This window comes from Pseudorca crassidens, chromosome 3 (assembly GCF_039906515.1).
Source record: "Pseudorca crassidens isolate mPseCra1 chromosome 3, mPseCra1.hap1, whole genome shotgun sequence".
In the NCBI taxonomy this organism is placed as follows: Eukaryota; Metazoa; Chordata; class Mammalia; order Artiodactyla; family Delphinidae; genus Pseudorca; species Pseudorca crassidens.
The window spans coordinates 143,773,846-143,790,913 of record NC_090298.1 but is presented as its reverse complement, the minus strand read 5'-3'; the positions used below and the strand labels follow the sequence as shown (position 1 = coordinate 143,790,913).

The following is a 17,068-nucleotide window of genomic DNA, read 5'->3' as shown; positions in this document are numbered from 1 at the left end:
AGCCATGAAGGCTGCTCTGTGAGGATGTATGGAGGAAGCTCAGGGAAGTACCCTGGGGAAGTCACTTAGATGGCTAAGGAGAGCACAGCTTGTGCAAAGGCCCTGAGGCTGGAGGGAAGTTGAACCCAACATTGAATAGGAATAAGGGCAGTGAAGCTCAGCTCTAGGAGGGGTGTGGGGACCAGACAGAGATGAGGTATGAAAAGTGGGCAGAGGGCAGACAGTCCCAGTCATCGTAGGCTGTATGGAGGAATTATTATTTTAGGCTAGAAGCATGAAAGAAACCCCAAAGGACTTCAAGAAGAGGAAGGATATGATTAAACTGGGTTTTTGGAAAAAGCATGCTGGCTTTTACATGAGTAATAGAGGGAGAGTGGGGAGACTGCTGGGTTACTGCAAGTAAAAAAACAGTAGTGGCTTAGCAAAGGAAGGTGAGTGGAGAGAGGCCTAAAAGATACTTAGGAGGCAATATCAGCCATGGAGGCAGTAGAGTAAGTGGTTCTGTGGATGGAAACTGAAGCAGTCTGGCTGGGTTTGAGCCCTGTTTCCACCTCATACCAGCCATGTGGCCACAAGCTAGTCAATAAACTTCATTTATCAAATGGCGATAATAGAAGGTTACTGTGAGAATGGAATATAGAATACATGCAAAGCACTTGGATCTATACGTGATAAGTGCACGATTAATAGTAACTATTTTGTATCAACTGTGGCTGAGGGCTTTGGAAGTGAAAACAGCCGTTGGTTGGTTGTCTGTATGTATTTGTATAATACATACTTGGTTGGAGTATGTATTATACATGGATAAGCATATTGGTCCGCTTCTGTCCCTATCTGTCTCCCTGCTACATGTGTCAGAGCAGCTGGGTGTGTGAGCCTGGGAGGGAATATGGCACGTCTGTGTACATCCCCCCAGAATGTGGGACTTCCCTGGATGTTGACCCCCTCTTTGAGGGCAGGACTTGCTTTTATTTTTGGCTGTAGCTTTAGTGTCTGGCACACAGCATGGGCCCAGTGAACGCTGACCTGGCCTGAACTGCATGCAGGTATCTGCAAGAACCAGCAGGTAGCTGTGAGGGGAGGGTAGGAGTATCATGGTGCATAATGTATGAGCATCAGGCCAGGGAGTAAAGCTGACCTGTCCTCCTGGCGGCAGAGATCATCAGAAGTATGCCCAGATTCATGCACAAAAATGTTTATTGCAGTGTTATTTGTAAAATCGAAGCATTGGAAACAATGCTAGATTTTCAGCAGCTTTCTCATGATTCCATATGTAAGACCACATGCATAGGATGGACTGTTTCAGCAGTTTCTTAGGAATCACTTTTGGAGGGAGAGTATTTCGTTTACTCTGAATTATGGGCTTAACGAGATATTTTCATCTTTCTTGTACTTTCTCAATTTTACACGAGCATGAATTGTTACAATAATCAGAAAAAATTAGAATATTTTAAAAATTTGCTCTTTTTGCCAAATAGAGTGTTACAGTTTTTGATGGAATTATTCCTTATTTAGCAATCATTTAAAATGATGGTTATGAAAACATGCAATAATTTGGGCAAATGCTTCATAGAGGAAGCTGAGTGAAAAAAGCAGAGATTAAAATTGTATGTTTTCTATGGCTGGAACGATGAAAAAAACCACAAGTATGCAGAGGAAAAAGGACATGGAAAGAAATGTCTCAAAATGTCGTTTGTGGCTGTGTTATCAGCCGTGGTGTTGGACCATGTTGTCATTGTTTTCTTTTTTTTCCTCTTTGTTGGCAACTTTTGGTGATGTGGCAATTTTATCATATTTGATGCCCGTGAGTCCCTGAGAAGCTGATATAATCCCGTTTTTTTCAAGGGGAACTATGGCTCAGAGCAGTGATGTGACCTGCTCACCCACTAGCAAGTGGCAGGGCCAGGGCTGAAAGCCGGCCCCACCCCCCGCCTTTCTGTTCATCTGTGCCGCCTGCTTTGGGTAACTATGGGTTAGAACAGAAGCGAGTGAGCCAGGAGAAAATGAGTGGCTTGTCAGGGTCCAGGGCCTGAGGAAGTGCCCCACGCAGCTTGACTCAGTTGGCCCTGGAGGTTGGGAAGAAAGGGCGTTGGGGTTTGGGGGCAGCCCTTTGTCAGCACAGACTGTCAGGTGTGGGCGGAGGGCCCTGCCGCTTGGAACAAAATGGGAGGAATGGAGCAAAATTGTTTGCTTTTGTAGAGCTGTGAGCATTTATTAGCCTGGCTTTTCACTTCCTTAAAGAGAGCTCCCCCTGGGCCACGTGAAGGATGTATCTGCTGGGGTGAAGGTGGATGCAGCACCCTAGGGAGGAGCTTGTGCTGCTGGCGATTCTGAGGCAGGAAGAGTCTGAGACAGGAATAAAGACACAGACCTACTAGAGAATGGACTTGAGGATACGGGGAGGGGGAAGGGGAAGCTGGGACGAAGTGAGAGAGTGGCATGGACATATATACACTACCAAACGTAAAATAGATAGCTAGTGGGAAGCAGCCGCATAGCACAGGGAGATCAGCTCGGGGCTTTGTGACCACCTAGAGGGGTGGGATAGGGAGGGTGGGAGGGAGACGCAAGAGGGAGGAGATATGGGGATATATGTATACATATAGCTGACTCACTTTGTTATACAGCAGAAACGAACACACCATTGTAAAGCAGTTATACTCCAATGAAGATGTTAAAAAAAAACAGGGAAGCGTCTGAGGGTCTGAGCTGTCAGCTGCAGTGGGACTCGGGGGTCCAGCTGGGTTGTTATGGAGGTAGAATTGTTCCTGGTTGGAGAAAGGGGCATCAGGGGCTCCTCCGTGTTTGGCTTGACTGACTGAGCCGGGGGGTGGGGGGTGGGGCGGGATGCTGTCCACTGGGTAGGAGGTGGGGGACCGGGCAGTGGGAGATGCATTGACTGGGAGGTGCCTGGGGACCATGGGAAGGGTGGGGCAGAGGCAGTCTGGCCACCCTTGGATGTAACGGGTCTGGAGTTCAGGATAGAAATTTCGGCTAGACCACGGGGGCTGGAAGTCAGAGAATTCCCAGTTCATCTTAGAGAGCATAACGCTGGTAAACAGTGGCCGGGCTACCCCTCCAGGATACTGCCCGGGGCAGAAGTAACCACGGGGATGGCAAAGATGCCTCCCTCCCTCATTCCAATATCTTCATGGAGGTGGCACAGCTTGTGAGTTCACATCTCAAATTGGACATGGGGAGATCAGCTCATAGCAATTCTCTACGAGAGAGAATGAGAGGAGAGAGCAGGGAGGGAGAGACGAACTGAGAAAGATTGAAAGAATCGCCTGGAACTTTTTTTTAACACGAAGGCTCTTGCAGTCATTGCCAAGGCCCACAGACTTGAGAGACCGTTCATCAGGCTTCTTTGAGAAGATGGGAGCGTGCAGAGAGAAGCCCCTCCTTCTTTCTTAGTCCTGGGAGCTGGAGGTTCTTCTAAAGCTGATTATGCTATCGAAGGAGCTGGTGCATCCGGCCATGCCCTAAGATCTGACTGTCCCCAGGCTCACCTGTGAGAAGGAACTGAGTCTTGCATTTGGAGGCTGTTGGTGCCAATCTGATGAGAGATATTGCAGGGAACACCTGCACTTTGGGGCTAGATCCACTTGGCAACTTGGGTCACAGCCCTGTCACCTCTTAGCTTAGCTTCCTGACCTTGGGAAAGTCCCTTCACCTCTCTGAGCTCTGATTCCTCATCAGTAAACCGGGACACAATAGCACAAAGTGTAAGGCCTTGGTGCACTCTAGTGCTCAATGAATGATCATTTTATTCTCTTCCTGTTCAGATCCCTTTCCTTCACCCCGGGTTCTTCGCTTGCTACCTCATTAGCTGAATTTTGTGTGTTGGTTGAGACAGACCTGGTCCTCCCTCTCCTGGCTTTTTCTCCCTGGGAATGTGGCTGGGAAAACCTGGAGGAACTGTTCTAAATGTAGCCAGTTCGATGTCAGGATCCATGGGTGGCCTCTGGCTCTCTACAGTGACCTAGAGAGCTATCTCTTTGCCTCCTGGGGAGTGTAGGCAATAGTTTTTGGTAGGCTACTTCTCAACACATCCATTATAAAATGAATAATCCTAGTACCTGTTAAAAATGCCTTAACGTCCACTTTGTAGGCTAACAACCACCTTGTGCACTTGTTACTGTTATTCTTATCCCCATTTTACGGACGAGGAAACTGATGCTCAGAGAAGTGAATTGTCTGACAAGGCCGCGCGGCGAGGACGTGTCAGAACAAAATAAGAACCCAGCCCTATGGCTCCACATCCCACTCTCTCTGCTACACCTGATGCCACCCTGCCATTGTCCTTGCCAAACTGTAGCCTGTCTGAATTCTTCCCTTCCTGGCCGACTTCTTCCCTTCCTGCCCTTTCTCCCCTTTCTTCTTTGTCTTTATCAAATTTGCTCTGGGCTGGGCTGGATGCCTGTTGCTGGGAGACACACGGTTATGCAAGACAAAATCCTTGCTCTGGAGGAGCTTGCAAAGGTGTGGATTAGACAAGAGTGTCCTGGCCAATTTCTTGGAATACTGTCCCTGTATGGTCACCTCCTCTGGGATGCCTCCCTTGATCCTCTGAGCTGGGTTTGGTGTCTCCTCTGGGCTCTGCAGATCATATGGGGTTCTCGAATGCTGCTGTACTGTAACTGGCTACTCTGGCATCTTCAGCCCCCTCCAGCCTCTGGTCCCTGGAGGGTAGGATCACACTGGCCCACTCATGTGTTCCTAGTTCCCAGAAGAGGGCCTGGCATAGAGTGGGTGTCACGTGTGCTGCAACGTGAGCCCCAGACTTTGGGGACCGCCTCAGTATTCATCCCCGATAGCATGCTGAGTCTGGGTTCAGGAAATTTGACTCTGGTGGCTATGGTCTGGATAAGCTCAGATTAGAGGGTGTCCGGGCACATGGGGAAAGATCCTGGGGATGCCTACAGACCAGACCCTGAGCACAGTCAGTGGGGAGAATCCAGAATGGGAGGGATGCATTAGGGTAAAGGGACCAGAACCCATCATTCCCGTCAAGCAAATGGACGCATTAAGATAAAGCTGGCTGGGGAGAACTAGAAGCGAGAGCTTAGCAATTTTTAAGGAGCTGGTGTCTGTGGGCTATTATTAGAAACAAAAGACAACAACAAACCAACGGAACAAAAAAAAACGAAAATCCAGTTGAAGCTTCAAGCCTAATATTATAGGGTGTTGATTTTTCAGTATTCCATCCAGTCACTGATCCACTCAACTTTTTGGGGCTTGTGCTCTGCTCCTGACCTGACCTGTGATTGGCGCTTTATGTAAGGTATCCCACTGAATGATCCCAGCAAACTGGGCTGGCGAGACTGTCACCCCACTTGCAGGTGAGGGAACCAGGCTCAGAGAGGCTGGGAATTTTCCCAAGTTCCACGCCCAGGAGGCTGTGGAGCTGGGATGTACTCGCAGGTCCAAAGCAGGGGGCCGTGGCCGGGTGTAAGAGGTTAGGGAAGCTGCCGCCAGTGGAAGGGAGCCTGACTACCAGTGAATAGCTCCCGGGGGATGCTGCTGGGCCAGTCTACCTGCCAGACGTTTCTTTCCTTCTCTTCCTCTTCCACCCAGCCAGGGGATGGGGGTGTTTGCACTCTGTCTCAGGCCTCAACTCTGTTCACATTCCTTCTAACTCCAACCTGGGAAAGACATGGCAAAACACCAGAATCAGCCTGCCCGGCTGGGTGTCGGGAGGTGGCCACATCTAACAGCCGGCAGAGTCCAGGCCCCTCTCCTTCCTGAGAGTCTCTGGTAACTGTGCTTTCTTCTCTGGTCTCTGTCCTAACCCATCATCTCCTGGCCCATCCTCCTTCTGGGTGCCTCTGCCTCCTTTCTCAGCCCCCTCCTGCCCATTCTTCTCACCTCCCCAGAGGAGGACTCTTTCTAACGTGCATATCCTGCAAGGACACTGCCATCCTCTAACCCTGCCATAGCTTCCATTGCTCACCTGCCTTCTCCCTGACCTGCTCGAAGCCCTGGTCCTTCCCTCATGACACCATACTTCGTATGCCTCCCTGTCTTTGTTCGTGCTGTCCCTTCCCACTGGAATGCCCTTCCCACCTCCATCATTGGGCAAACTCCCTATTCATCCCTCAGCACCCAACTCAAATGGCTCTGGCCTGTGAGGGGTTGCCTGCCAGCCGTTGCGCAGTCTGTCCTTCCTCCTCGGGGTTCCTGCACCTGCTATATAACCCTCCAGTTATACAGTGTTGGCATCAACGTTACCTGCTGTGTCTCCCACTGACTTGAGGCTGGGATGGTGTCTTCTTTATCTTTGCTCCCCAAGAAACTAGCCAGTGCCGGCCCACACCTGGCACCAAATGATGTCTTTAATAACTAAATAAACAGGTTAATGAGTAAACAAAAATAGCTGGCTGATGGAAAACTACACACTGATAAACACCAGAGCTCTGGCTGCCTCATTTTCAATATCTTTATTTAAAATCGGGGCTCTATCTTTGCTTCTAAGCTTCTTGCCGATGACACATTCTCATACATGTCCTCTTCCTGGTGTCACATTCCCTGGGAGGTGAGACCTCATTTATAGCTTTGCCATTCGCTTCTACCAATTTTTCATCAAAACCCCAGGGGCTGCCCTCCATTGGTGGGATTCTAATATTTGCTGACAGCAGCAAATGGGGATAAGCGATTTTACTTTATTATCTGTTGTCTTGGTTTTTATTGCCCTCTTTTTTTTTTTTTAACTTTTTGTTTGTTTGTTTGTTTGTTTTTTTTGGGTTTTTTTGCTGTACGTGGGCCTCTTACTGCCGTGGCCTCTCCCGTTGCGGAGCATAGGTTCCGGATGTGCAGGCTCAGCGGCCATGGCTCACAGGCCCAGCCGCTCCGCGGCATGTGGGATCTTCCCGGACTGGGGCATGAACCCGCGTCCCCTGCATCGGCAGGCAGACTCTCAACCACTGCGCCACCAGGGAAGCCCTTTTTTTAACTTTTGAGGAACATTTAAGGTAAGTTATTAAAAACACTGCCTGCTGGCTTAGGAGCAGAGTCATCATCTGGAACGGAAAGAATTTACATGTGAGCGCTTGGTGGAGAAAATTTGCAATAGTATTTGATGTTTATTATCGCACTTCTGGCTAGGGTTTTATCAAAAATCAGAATAAAGATGTAGGCCTATGTTTATGGCTGGGTGCTTTCTCCTGGCCTCATGGAATGGTACTATTAGAGTGACCTTCAAAAACATATATTATTGAGAACTGAAAAGCAAATGTGGCTTAATTTTTTTAACAAAACATTTCCCTGGGAGAGAAAACATCTGTGGTGCTATCTCAGGAGGAATGGGCTCAGGGTTTGGATGTGGGACTGGGAGATTCAATGACCACTCCACAACCTAATGACTGGGCTGCTTTTATTGCCAGGTTCTCATTCTCATTGACTCAAACATTGGCAAATAAATGTTGTAATAAAGCAAGTCACTTGTTTATAAGTTTAGTGTAGATGACTTTTAGAGTTTAGTGAATATTCTTATTTCCTATGGGACTCCTGTAGGAGTTGGCTGATTAAAAGTTTGCACACTGCTCGTTAAACCGTTGGAAGTTTGTAACCAACCATGGTGGGAGTATTTACACCATGGCAATGAGCAAACAGTGTAAATCATGCAACACCCCCCTTTCTCAGCCCAGGAGGGTTTACCAGCACACTTGTGTGAAGGGCAGTATGGAAAAGGGGAAATACATGGGCTGGGGGTTTGACACTGTGGGTATGTATGAGCTAAAGCAAGTCATTTCATCTCTCTGAACCTGTGTTTCCCAATCTGTAAAATGAGATAATGCTGTCTACATCATAGGCCTGGCCTGAGGACAAGATGAGATAATATAAGCCCCATGGTAGCTTGATCAATGTGAGCTGCCTCTTGTCGTTCGTTACATGATAGTTTCATTGCTGAGGTGTTGGTCATCCGGCTAGACGGAATGCTTCCACCCAGGGTGGGTCTCAGTGGGAAGCCACGCCTGGCTCCATCTCACTAGGCCCTCTGTCTCGACTGACATTGCCCTGGCTCAGTTGCTCCTCCTCGCCCACCATTCCTGCCGGGCCAGCTTTTGACCTTCCAGCTTCATCCCATCTTCCCCTTTCTACCTGTTATGAAGTCAGAATGATCATCAGATCCTGCTTGAGAAATCTCTGATGGCTCCCCACTCCGACAGGCAAAAATGTGAGGTTTTTGCGTGATATTGCAGGCTCTTGCAAAGGTGGTCCTTGCTGCTAAGTCCCTCCACCATTCCTGTGTCCTCAGTGCTCCGGGCCTCTCATGGCTCTGTAAAACCACCATGCCCTTTCACCCCTCCAGGTCTTTGCCCGTGCAGTTTCCTCTGGCTCTATTGCCAGCCCACGTTTTCCACCTTGTGGACAAGCTCACCTCCTCCAGAAACCTGTCCTTGATTCCCCAAGTCAATTTCTCATCTGGAGAATGTCCCAGCCTTTGCCTGCACCCACCACTGCTCTGAGATGCCACATTGGCTTCAACTAGAGTTCTCCTGCTACCTGGCTGGATTGCTGAAAGTAGTGCAGAAGGTAGGGCTTCATAAAGGTTTCTCACATCCCATGTTGGGGTAATGAAAGGAAGATGCTTGTGGAAAGTAAAACAAGATTTATTATTTGTAATTAATTAATAACAATAACTTCCATTTCACTGAGCTCCTATTATATGCTGGGTAGTTTGCTAGTCATTTTCTATTTTATCTTTAACTCTTGAAGTAGGCGTTATTTTTGATAGCCAGATGAGGAGACCAAGGGTCAGAGAGTTTAATGAAGGTATTCAAGGTCATGCAGCCAATAAGTGGCAAGAGTCAGGCTTTTCTGGACCAGAGGGGTATGTATGTCTATGGTATGTATATGAGAGTATGTGTGTGTTCTTTTGTCTCTGTCAGCTTCCAAATCAGGAAACCCTGTACATATGGGTAATTGGCTAACTTAAACTAAACTGAAAAGTGGTTGCTAGAATACTAAAATGTTGCTGCCTATCCCTGTTACTTGCCAAGCATTAGGCCAATTTTGCTTTGGCTCTCTTCTTTTTTCTCTTTAAATACACTGTTTGGCCAAGTCCTAAATGCATGGATCCAAAAGAGAGGAGAGAAGCAAACATTTCCCAAGGAAGACACGCCATTTTCCTCATGGCTTGTCATGTGGCTTGTCTCACGGTCCCCTCACGCAGTGGGAGGATTAATCTCCTGACTGTCTTGCTCTCTGGGCCTCTGCTGCTACAATGTGTGATTATTTTAAACGGGATTAAAAAAAAAATTATGATGTTTAAGCTCCTGGAACTGTCAGAGGAAGACAGGTCCTAACAAAGTGACTGTGTGGCTTTTTGTGTCACCATCATGTTCTATAATTATAAGAAAACTAGTCGTCATAGCAACTGCCACATAGGCCTGGCTTCCTCCTGGAGATGCTGGCAAGCTCCTCGGCTCTGTGATCTGAGCAGTTGCAGGTGGATTTGGTTCTCAGAGGGGATTCAACTCTCACTTGGGCGATAATCATGAATGCACTCTAAGACTCCACAACCCGAACTCAGTTTTACTATGCAATCTGACAGACCTGGGTTTGAATGCTGGTTCTAGAACTCAGTGGCTACGTGGGCAAGTCATCTCACTTGCATGAGCCTCAGTTTCCTCTTTAGTAACATGGGTATGCCAACGCCCACTTCGGAGGGTTGTTGTAATAACTGTGTTTAGGATGCGCCTGGCAGAGTGCCTGACACACAGGAACTCTGATATATACTAGACGTCTTCCCATTCACCTCTTCACTGTGAACAAATGAAAGAAGAAAAATGCTAAATTAGAGAAGGATGGATGTTTTCATATTCTTTTATTATTATTATCATCATCATTATTGTTATTAATTTTGGTAGCATTTGTAGCTAGAAAAACAAGTTAGTAAATCGAAATTCTAGGCTGAGTCATGTATATCAGGGAGAGAAGGAGAGAGATGAAAAGAGAGAAGAGAGAGAGAAAAAATAAATGAATATTCAGCTAGATAAAACTGATTTTATTTATTTTTTTCCTTATCTTTAAAAATTTTTTTTATTTTGCATTGGAGCAGAGTTGATTAACAATGTTGTGTTAGTTTCTGGTGTATAGCAAAGTGATTCAGTTATATATATACATATATATACACATATATATATGTATATATATGTGTATATATATATTCTTTTATATACATACACATATTCTTTTCCAAATTCTTTTCCCATTTAGGTTATTACAGAATATTAAGCAGAGTTCCCTGTGCTATATAGTAGGTCCTTATTAGTTATCCATTTTAAATATAGCAGTGTGTACAGGCCAATCCCACACTCCCAATCTATAGCTTCCCCCCCACCCTTCCCCCGGTAACCATAAGTCTGTGAGTCTGTTTCTGTTTTGTAAATAAGTTCATTTGCATCATTTTTTGTTTTTAGATTCTGCATGTAAGTGATATCATATGATATTTGTCTTTCTCTGTCTGACTTACTTCACTTAATATGATAATCTCCAGGTCCATCCATGTGCAACTGATTTGATTTAAAATTCCTCCAACTTTTTTTTTTTGTGGAAAATTGCATTTCTCTGAGGCTAAGAAAAAGACATCTGATCTCGGGACTTCCCGGCGGTCCAGTGGTTAACACTCCATGCTCCCAATGCAGGGGGCGTGGGTTCAATCCCCGGTTGGGGGAGCTAGGATCCCACATGCTGCACGGCGTGACCAAAAAATAAATAAAATAAACGGTAAAACTGGAGAAAAAGTTCAAAAAAAGCAAAAAAGAAATATATCTGATCTCTAAAAAAAAAGTTCTAAAATGAGTAAGGAAACCTGGTTTCTGGTCTCAGCCTCAGAGCTTCAGTTTTCTCATCTGTAAAATGAGGAAGTTGGGTGGGACAGTCTCCAAGGGCTCTTCTGTGTGAGATGTTCTAAGACTGTGGCTCTCAATCAGGGATGCTTTTGTTCCCCAGGGGACATTTGGCAATGTCTGGAGACATTTATGGTTGTCACCATTCTGTGTGTGTGTTTGTATGTATATGTGGTACTGGTATCTAGTGGGTTAAAGTCAAGGATGTTGTGAAATATCCTATGATGCACAGGACAGCCCTCCACAATGAAGAATTATCCTACCTAAAATATCGATAGTGCCAAGGCTGAGAAAACCTTGGCCTAGAATTTATCGCCATATTTATTTGCCTGAAAATAGGAATTATGTCCCACCACGACATGTCAGAGCTGTTGAATATTCAGTTTCTTATCTTAGCCATCTCCTGGAGATTTGAAGCCCTAGAAAAATTAGTAAAAAGACAAAAGACCTCTCAAGGTCCTAAGGGACTTACTAAAATATGAGATGGTCACAGGAGGTGGGAAAAATTAATTCCTTTGAATTTTCGTTCCCCTTGGTTCTGCATAACTCTTCATGGCTCAAAGGTGATTGTTCATGGGCAAAGTAAAATGTACAAAATGCAATTTTAAATCCATATACAGCTTTATTATTTTTCTATATATATAGGATAAAAATATTTCAATTGCATCCCTCATTTTCCAGCTTGTCTTTGATTTTGACATTCCAAGCCATAGCCAGACAGACGTCTTTTCTGAGAGTCACGTGTGATCAGTTCTCTCTCCTGCTTAAAGCCATTCTGGGGCTTCCCTGGCCTTCAGGGTGAAATCTGAACTCCTTAGTCTATTGTCCCTGATCCTCAGAACCTCTTTCTTCTCTCTTCAACCTCCTCTCCTTTCTGACTTCACACCCCTCCCACCAACCAAAATTACTCGTGGAATCCTAGGCATACTTTGCCCTATCCTGCCTCCACTCCTCCAAATAGCTGTTTCCTCCGCCCTGAGTGCTTTTTTCTCCCCCACGGTCTAGCGGGCACCTTTTCGTCTCGTAGGCTGGCTCACACATCACCTTCTGGGTGAAGCCTGTTCTAATAGCCCCTCCTCTCTTCCCCACTGTCATGTGGAACTGACCCTTTCTTCCTTGGGGACCTTACTCACCGGGGAGTTTGTCAACTTGACCTCCTCTGTGCAGTTATTTCCTTACATGTGTTTTCCCATGGCCCTAAGAAAGCCTGGACTCTTGAGGACAGACACCACCTTTGATTCCCTTCTAAATCCTCTACTATGACTATCGACCCTGGGACCTTGGTGGTCAGTAACTTTTTAAATAAGAGTAAGATTTGGATGAAGGTAGTCAAAGGAATAAAATTCCATTTATAAAAAGATAAATAAATAATAGGGATGTAATGTACAACATGATAAATATAATTAACACTGCTGGATGTTATGTATGAAAGTTGGTAAGAGAGTAAATCCTAAGAGTATTCATCATGAGGAAAAACTTTTTTTTCTTTTTCTTTTATTTTGTATCTATATGAGAGAATGGATGTTCACTAAACTTATTGTGGTAGTCATTTCATAATGTATGTAAGTCAAAAGATTATGCTGTACACCTGAATCTTATTCAGTGCTGTATGTCAATCATATCTCAATAAAACTGGAAGAAAAAAAAATAAAGTAAAAGTTTTGGAGATTCTGTGTAATCAAATGCCCATTGAAGAGCATTCAGATTGCGGTGTAGAGTATATTCTACACAGATGATAAGTTGAAGGCAAATAAAATGTGCTTTAAACTATTAAAAAAGTAACACATATAATACATGCACAAAATTCCAACACTATAGAAAGGCATAAACTGAAAAAAGATCTCCCTTTCTCTCCTTTCATAATCCTTCTCCCCCAAACTATCCATTGTCTAAGTCTGCGCTATCCAGATTGGAAGCTCCGAGCTGCGTGTGGCTGTATACATTTAAATCAGTCAAAATAAAATAAAATTCAAAATTTAATTCCTCAGTCACACAAGCCACATTTCAAGCGCTCAATAGCCACGTGAGCCTAGCAGCTACCATATTGGACAGCTCAGATTTATAGGACATTTCCATATTGCAGAAAGCTCTATAGAACAGCCTAGGAATATCTCCTTATGTTTCTATCCAGAGGCGTTTTCTACGTGTCAGCATATTTGTATTTATATATGCTTATGCACATTTGATATTCTTTTTCATTTTCTCAAATGGGACCATTTTATATACATTCTTCTGTACCTTGCTTTTTTTTCTCTTAATAATATATCTCGGAGACCTTTCCACATCACCACACTGAGATCCTTTTTTGTTCTTGTTAATGACTGTAGACTGAGGATTTTCACAATCTTTCTTAATCAGTCCCCTATTGTTTTAGCTTTCAGTCTTTTGCTGCTAAGAACTCTGCTTCAGTAATATTCCTAGTATGTGTATTTTCACACACATACACACACACACACACACATCTTTCATATATTTTACAAGTATATTTGTAAGGTATGAGAATCTTTATCTTAAAAACTTTACCAAAGTGAATATGAATTTTCAGTTTTAATAGCTTTTACCAAATTACCTCCAAAAATTTTCCACCACATATACATCCTCCACTGTGCCTGCGAATGTATTCTTCCCCACTTTGCCAGCACCTGTTTTAAGAAACTTTAAAAGTTTCACCAATCTGATATATAGAAAATGGCTCTTCACCTTTGCTTAAGTTTGTATGTCTTTCACTACTGGTGAGATCGAGCCTCTTTCCATGTACCAGTTGCCTGTTTGTGTCCTTCCCGGAAAACATCCTACTTGGTTGGACCACTTGCTGTTCCTTCTTGTTGATTTGCGTGGCCTCTTCCAAAAGCTGAGAACTTAGTCATTCTCACTTATTCAGTATTTTCTCAGTTGTCCTTTGCCTTTTTGTTTTGTTAATGGTGCAACTTCTTTTTTATATCTTCAGTAATTCTTACTTTTGCTTTATAACTCAAATTAATCACACACTCCAGGAGGCATAAAGGAAATTATGGGTACATTTGACTCTATAAAAATCAAAGCCTTCTCTCACCCTAACGTCATGTTTTCTTCTGCTGCGTTTATGATTTTTTTTTTTATGTTAAAATTTGGATCCCTCTGGAATTTGTAAAGAGCAGGGTAGGAATCCAACTTGACTTCTTTTTGAATGGCAGTTTGACAGTTGATTGATGATTATTAGTTAATCCTTTCTCTCTCTGACTAGACATGCCACAGTTTTTAGATACTGCGTTCCCATATGTATTTGAGTTTACTTCTCTGCTCTCTTTTCTTCCATGGATCTGACAATTATTTGCTATTGATAACAGAGACAATGCTAAATTGTCTCAATTACGTAGTTTTATAATACACTTTAAAATCTGTGTAAAGTCTTCTTCTCTTATTCCTTTTACATTTCAGGAACTCCTAATCCATTCTTGCACATTTACTTTTCCAGGTAAATATTAACATATATTTTAGGTCCAAAAAACTCCTGTTAACTTTTTAAATTTGGGTTACATGAATTAAAGATTAACTTGAAGAGAAGCTACATCTTTAAAGTATTGAGTCTATTTAGAGACAAGATTTAACTTTGCATTTGTTGACATCTTCTTTTGAGGTTCTCAACTGCTCTTTAAAATCATCTTTACAGTTCTTATTAAATTTATTCCGGGGCTTCCCTGGTGGTGCGGTGGTTGGGGGTCCGCCTGCCGATGCGGGGGACACGGGTTCGTGCCCTGGTCTGGGAGGATCCCACGTGCCGTGGAGCGGCTGGGCCCGTGAGCCGTGGCCGCTGAGCCTGTGCATCCGGAGCCTGTGCTCCGCAACGGGAGAGGCCAGAGCAGTGAGAGGCCTGCGTACCGCAAAAAAAAAAAAAAAATTATTCTTAAGTATTTTACCTATTTTTTGTTGGTATTGTAAAAGGCCCTTTTCTTCCATTATATTTTCTAATTTAATTTTTATTAAGTTTTTATTTATACTTAATAAAAATGTTTTTGAAGTTTGTACATTTATTTGCCACTAGGCAGTTACCAACTTCTCTTGTTGTTCCAAATAATTTGTTAAAAATTTTGATTCTTTGGGTTTCTACATATATAATTGTATCATCTGTCCATAATACTAATATAGCTTCCCTTTTCTGAAACTTCGTTTTCTTATGTTATTTCCTTTTTGAAATTTTTAGACTCCTAATGTCATTTTCTTATCTAATTGCATTGGTGAATACCTTCAGATCTGCTGTTTCTAGCATTTCACCATTTAAATTTTGATGGATTTTTTTCCCCTCAAATGCCCTTTCTGCATTTATGGAGATGATCACATGGTTTGTCTTCATTGACCTAGTATTATGGTAAATTATACTGATAGACTTTTAAATATTAATGCATTCTTACATAGCCTCATTTGGTCATGGTGTACCACTGAATTCTGTTTGCTAATATATTATTTTAAATTGTTGCTTTAATAATATTGTGAGGTTGTGTTGAGTTTTCTTTTCTGCGCTGTCTTTGGCAGGTAAGGTTGTTAGTGTTATGCTGTGTTTGTAAAGAGAATATACATGCCTTTTCCTTTCTCCATGTTCTAGAAAATTGGAAAGAGTAGAGAAATAATGTTTCTTTGAGTCTTTTATAAAACAGAATTAACTCATAAAATCCTCTGGCTTAGTGTTATTGGGAGGGTGTGGGTAGTTTTCAGTAAATATGTGAAGAATTAATAAAAAAATTCCATTTGTACCCAGCTACCTCTCTAAAGCTTTAAAAGATGACATTATGAAATGCACCCACTGTCATTCTCCTAATTGTAACTCCCTTCAGTGATTTTTCTCAAAGTGGCCCCATTCAGTCAACAAGTATTTGTAGAGTAGCCACTGTGTCCTTGGCCTTGAGGTAGGTGGTACAGGTGATTCATGGAAGTACCTGACATGGCCCACAGTCAAATGTTCCCAGGAGCTGGCATACTGCTGAAACCTCCATTTATGTGAATTTGATTTGAAAGAAACATCATTCATCATTGAATATTAATAGAGCTCGGGGCTCTGTATTTACAGATCACCCTTTAGGCACACATTAGTTATTCTTGGATCTAGAGTAAAACATCTCACTCCAGGCTGCACACAGAGATGTAACAATTTGTCTTTCCTTTCTGTATTTGAGCCTGCTCCGTTTCTGATGCTGGCCTGCAGGGTAGGGCCACGTTGGTCAGCAGTGAGTGGAGCCCGTCAGACCTGCCTTACTCCCGGGCTTTCCCAGTGTGACTCACTTCTCTTTACCTCCTTGAACTTTAGACTTTTTCATCTGTAAGATGGAGATACTAATCCTGTTTTGTGATAGTTAAATGAGTATGTAAATGTAAAGCATCAAAACACAGTTGGCATCCATTTCTTTTGGTATTTCCCAAAGTAGCTAGCTCAGTACTGGGCTGTGAAGAAGACATTCATGGAATACTCGTTTAGGTCTGGACTATTTTTAGAGCCCTCGTTCTGATTCTCCTACCTCCCAATTTCATCCCGTCCAATTCAATTTCCACCCATCCATTCAATTTCCATTTTAAAATAATGGAGCCATGTCAGTGAATACCAGATGTCAAACATCTGTTAGCTCTCCAGTGCTCACAATAAACTCTTTAGTCTGACACCCATGCTCTTTCTTGAGCTTGCCTCTGTTTACCTTTTAAGCGTCATCTTTCATGTACCACCCACACCTCCATATCTTTGTACAGACTGTTCTCTCTGCCTGAATCACCCTTTCTCCATCTCTTTCCAGGCTAGCTTAAGGACCCCTTCCCCAGTGCTTTCTCCATCACAGTGCTTCTCACTTTGTCTTCTAAAGTCTTTCTTAAGGGCAGAGACCACACATATGTCATCCCTGAATCCCATGTGCCTGGCCTAGACCTGCTATGGACCAGGTGCTCCACTAGTATCTGTTGTCAGGTGCATGATTAGTCTTTGGGTTACATGGTAAAATATGAACGAGATTTTCTCCATTTCGGTTCTCTGAGGAGCCCGGGGGAAACAGTTCTTTAAAATATGAAAATAAGACCAGGAGAATCAATTGCATTTCTTGGCTGCAGGAGACGATGGAAAAGCATGACTTTCCTGAGCCTCCTAGGGCAAGGCCCTATAATGGGACGTTAGAGGCACCTTTCATTTTAAAGTGGATTTAAGTGGGGCCCAGGCTGGAACTCACCGAACAATTCAGCCACCCACTGCTTGTGAAATTCAG

General features: G+C 43.7%; 1 protein-coding gene across 2 annotated transcripts in view; it reads left to right on the top strand.

Annotated features, from left to right (window-relative positions):
* Positions 1-17,068, top strand: part of NSG2 (neuronal vesicle trafficking associated 2) — a 57,341-nt gene that overhangs the window by 17,452 nt on the left and 22,821 nt on the right. The gene's annotated exons all lie outside the window — the stretch shown is intronic.